Below are 5,000 nucleotides of genomic sequence, written 5' to 3'. Positions count from 1 at the left end.
CAAGTGAGCCTTCAAAAGATTTTTGAAGAGTTCTTTTACATTCACTTGTTTACTTTCAAACAACGCATAATTCCTCCTTAGGACTGCTGCATGCCTGGCGAAAGCGAGGAGCGTGTTCACCTGCATCGTAATGCCCCCTCTGCCCTGCCTGGGGAGGCCGAAGAGCCACACCCAGTCCCACTCTGTCAGTTGCGCCGCAGTAGCACCACAGCCAGTTTTTAAAAACTGACAGACATATGTTTTAAAACCACTAAGAGCACCACATCTCAGTATGAGGTGCTCGAAATCCTCGTCCTCCAGTCCACAGACTGGGCAAAGCCGCTGAAATTTCAGCTTGTGTATCTGATGCAGGACAATGCTAGTGTAGAACCTCCTGTGCCTCAGTTTAAAGTCCGTGTTAAATACTGTATGCGATAAAAAAGGTATTGCCAGGTTGCACCAAATGGATGTTACAGTTTTGGTGGGGAATATGGCTGCCCATCTAAGTTCTGCTGCGGGTCTTTTAATCAGCTTTTGAATCAAAATATCATAAATAACTTTAGTCTTTATTTGAGGAAGTGGAGTGGACTTCGCCCCTTGGCACAGGAGGAAATTCACAGCATCATCCTGCATCAGAATACCACGAGAAGTCAGCGTACGCCAACTTTTTTCCACCCCTTGGGTGATGCTCATCCCTAAGTCCATTATTTGTTTAGTTTTGAACGCCCCTCCCGCCCTCTTCAGTCCCATAAGTGTTTTGTTTTTATCAAAAAATAAAAATTCACCCCCTCTCCCACAGACGCCCCCCAGCGTTGTCAGGCCCGCCTCACGGAGGGCCTTAGACGCTAGGGGTCTGCCTTTGTGGGAGAAGAAGGGCGAATTTAGGAAAGGCAACCGAATCACATGCTCTTTATATTCTACGTCAGGTCTAAGGTGGGGCAGAAATTTGTCCCAAGCCTCCAGCACTTCACGGTAGAACCCCGGAAAGCCTCCTGTGACATTTCTGGGAGAGAAGGCGTACAAATTGTAGCTGCTCCTCTCACCATACTTTGCCAGGAGACCTGCCAAGGTATCTTTCCATGGGTGCTGCCTCTTCGAATCCAAAAACCGGCCTATCAATTTAACCCTAAGTGCATCTCTTTTTGCACTTATGTCAATCAGGTCTAAGCCCCCCTCCCTTTTTTTTGCGATTAAAGTCTTACGAGCGATCATATTGCCCTGCGCCTTCCACAAGAAAGAAGAGATCACGCTGTTTAAAGAATTTAAAGCCCAACTCGGCAGCTCGCAAGACCCCAAAATGTGATTCATTTTGGACAGAATTAGAGCATTAGATACGATTACCTTCCCTCTTATGGTCAGCCCTCGGGCCTTCCACAGGTTACAGGTATTACGTATTCTTATTAGAAGCTCTTGCCAGTTCCGGTCTCTAGCTTTAATGCTATCTTTACCTATATAAATACCAAGTATTTTCCTTTCGTCATCTGTGATTTTAAAGCCCCATTTAGCGGCGTCCACCTTATCTCCGTTAAAGATCATAAGCTCAGATTTTGTTATGTTTATTTTTGCCCCAGACGCCCTTTCATAGTTTGCGATATGGGTCATTACCTGTTCAATGTAGGACGTGTTTTTAATAAATATATTAATATCGTCCGCATATTGTATGACCTTAACCATTTTGTTACCCTCAGTTTTAAAACCCTCAATGCTGTTGTCACTCGTGATGCTAAGAGCTAGGGGCTCTGCTACCAGACTGTAGAGTAAGGCCGACAGGGGACACCCCTGTCTGATGGAGCGTCCTAACACCACAGGCTCCGTGAGGAATCCATTTACTTTTATTCTGCTCTCCGCTCTTTTGTAGAGGAGCTTAACCCGGTTAATAAAACCCGCGCCAAACCCATAGCTCTTCAGTACCTCCCACATAAAAACCTGTTCTACTCTATCAAAGGCTTTTTCGAGGTCTATGCCCAATATGCACCCCCCCTCTTCAGACATTTTATCGACGATATCTCTCACTGCGATGATGTTATCACTAATGTCTCTATCAGGGATACTGTAGGACTGGGTCTCTGAAACAACAGTTGTTATCACCTCTCTCAGTCTATTTGCGAGCACTTTTGCAAATATTTTATAGTCCGTATTTAGGAGACTAATTGGTCTATAGAATTTAAGTTCATCTTTTGTACCTTTTTTTTTATAAATCAACGTAATTATACCTTCGGTCACTGTCTTCGAGGTATCATTTTGTACCTCCATTTCCTCCAGAACTTTCAACAGGACTGGAGAGAGCAACTCAGAAAAGCAGCAATAGAAATCCGCAGTGAGGCCATCTGATCCAGGACTTTTGTTCTTTTTAAGCCCCTGTATCGCTGCCTCTATCTCCCCGGTTGTGGTAGGTGAGTCACAAAATGTTTTGTCGTTATCACTGATCTGAATTTTAACCTGATTTGTTAGCTGCTGTATGTGAGGTTCTTTTGGGCATTGCCCTTTGTACAGACAGCTATAGTAACTATGAGCTAGCCTCAATAAGTCACTGTTTTCCGTAAAAGTTTTATTATTGTCATCTTTTAGTTCTGCAATGAATTGCTTTTCCTGAGTTGCTCTCTCCAGTCCTAAAAAGAAAGCCGTGCTTTTTTCCCCCTCTAACAGGAAAAGAGACCTACTTCTGACCGCAGCACCCTTGCAACGGTGGGCCTCAATTCCTGCTAGTTTAGCTCTATAAAGCTCGTACTTCTCGCTATTATGGCTGTTGTTTAGCTCCATTCTATCTATTTCTATATTTAGTAGTTCATTTAATATACTCTCCTCTCTCTTCTTGACCCAATTTTTGTCCCTACTATACTTTATAGTGACTTTTTTTATTCTTAATTTAATTTCATCCCAAAATGTGATTTTATTTTCCACAAAAGGAACGTCATAGGCACATTGGGTCAGAAATTTGGTTATCTTTTCTTTATATTCTTTGTCCTCTAACAAGCTATTGTTAAAGCACCAAGTGCTTTTTCCCCTTTTTCCGGTATTATCACCTAGCTTTAGGTCAACATATGCATGATCGCTCCAAGTATTAAAGGTGTACTTTACACCCGAGGCTTTTTTCACTAGGCCAGAGGCCACCAGGACCAGGTCTATACGGGACTGCTTTAAAACACCCAACACAACCTGCCTTCTGGAATAGACTCTCGACCCAGGGTTCACCACACGCCATGCGTCGACCATGTTTTTATTCGTCATAAGATCTTTTAAAGCTGTTCTACTGGTGTCACATTTGCATTTGTCATGGGAGCTGTCGCTATTGCTCAAAGTGGTGTTAAAATCCCCCAGTAGGATGGTTTTATTGTTAATCCATTTATCCAAGCTTTTGAAGAAGATCCTGCGATCTTCTTCTATGTTTGGAGCGTGGATGTTTATAAGTCTGATTACTTCATTATTGAATAAACAGTCAATTATTAGGCATTTGCCATCATCGGCTTTATAAATTACCTTGCTGTTATTGCTGTGATTCTTATTGATTAAAAGAGCTACCCTCCTAGCTCTCCCAGCTCCCTCCTGAGCCTGAACTTCTCCACTCCACATTTTTTGTACACACTTTACAGTATCCTGATCCCACCCAGTTTCCTGAAGGCAGAGAAAGTCAGCATGCTTATATTTCTCTAAAACTGCTTGGATCTTCAGTATGTTTTTGAATCCATTCGTATTGAATGAAGTTATAGAAAAAGAGTCCAGAGCCATGAGGGCAAACAGTAAGGAAAGATGCAAAAACCCAAATACAGATATTCCCATTATTTTTTTTGCACTTTCTTCCTATTACCTCCTTTCTTTAATAAATCAGAATTCCTTTTCCTCACCGTTTGCACTTGTTCTGCGTCCATTTCTGTGTCAGACGCGTCCGGCAGCATCAGGGGGGAACAGTCAACTGACAAGTTGGAGACATCAGCAAAGTCCAGGGAGGACCCTATCTCCGACTGCAGCAAGACTCTTGGCTGCTCCTCAGCCTCCAGGCCCTTCGTCACCACGCTTCTCCCTCTCCCCGTGGCCAGTCTCGACACCCGGACCTTGCTCGGCTTGGCCGGGCTCTGCTCCTGCAGACCCGCGCTGGCTCGTATTACGTCACCGCCTATGCCAGGCTGGCTGGGTGTGGTCACTGGCCCCGCCGCTGCTGTCACCGCTGTAGCCTCTGATGCCACTGCCGCTCGCGCTGCCGTCCCTGGCTCCGCCGCTGCTGCTGCTGCCGTGTCTGGCACCGCCACCTCTCGTGCTGCCGCATCAGGCACCACAGCTGCTGCTTCCGCCGCCACTGGCACCACCTCACTGTCTCCGGTCAGCCCCTCTTGACCGGTTGCCGGTATCGCCTCATCGTTTCCTGCTTCTTCCTCCTGGTCATCACTGCACAACTCCACCTCTGCCCCGGACTCATCGTACGAGGTTTCGTTAGTGCTCTGCATGTCTTCCTCTTCCACCTCCACCTCCTCCTCCTCCTCCTCCTCCTCCTCCACCTCCTGGCACTTGCAAATATCCAGTGCCAGCTTGCAATCCGTGCATTTTTTAGTTTTTTTATTGTTTGTGCACTCTCTGGCATAGTGCCCCTGAACCCCGCAGGTGTGGCAGGAAAACTGCGGGCACTCTCTCTGTATGTGTCCAGGCTGCATGCAAATCCTGCAGATCTTCGTTTGTTTATCATGCAATACGCGAAAATACTCAAAACCCAGCGCCGTCGAGAACTTCGTCGAATACGGGAGGGACTGGACCTTGTCGTTAAACTTCACCCTCACAAAGCGGGTGCCGTCAGTTACTTTGGACCCAGGCCACATTCTTCGCTTCACCGGGGATACAGCTTTTACCCCCCAGCTCAGCAGTTTTGCCAGGATGCTCCTGTCACTCACATAATAAGGTAAGTGCAAAAAGGAGACGACCAGCTCATCATTTGATATCTCTTTCGCGTGTACCCTCGTGTCCCCCACTTTGAAACCCTCCATCAGGCGTTCTTTACCTTTTATGTGGCTCATTGTTACTTCGAATCTTTTCGG

The sequence above is a fragment of the Anarhichas minor genome, unplaced genomic scaffold (assembly GCF_050575085.1).
Source record: "Anarhichas minor isolate MPS153535 unplaced genomic scaffold, ASM5057508v1 ptg000073l, whole genome shotgun sequence".
NCBI classification, from domain to species: domain Eukaryota; kingdom Metazoa; phylum Chordata; class Actinopteri; order Perciformes; family Anarhichadidae; genus Anarhichas; species Anarhichas minor.
This window is presented reverse-complemented; position numbering follows the sequence as displayed.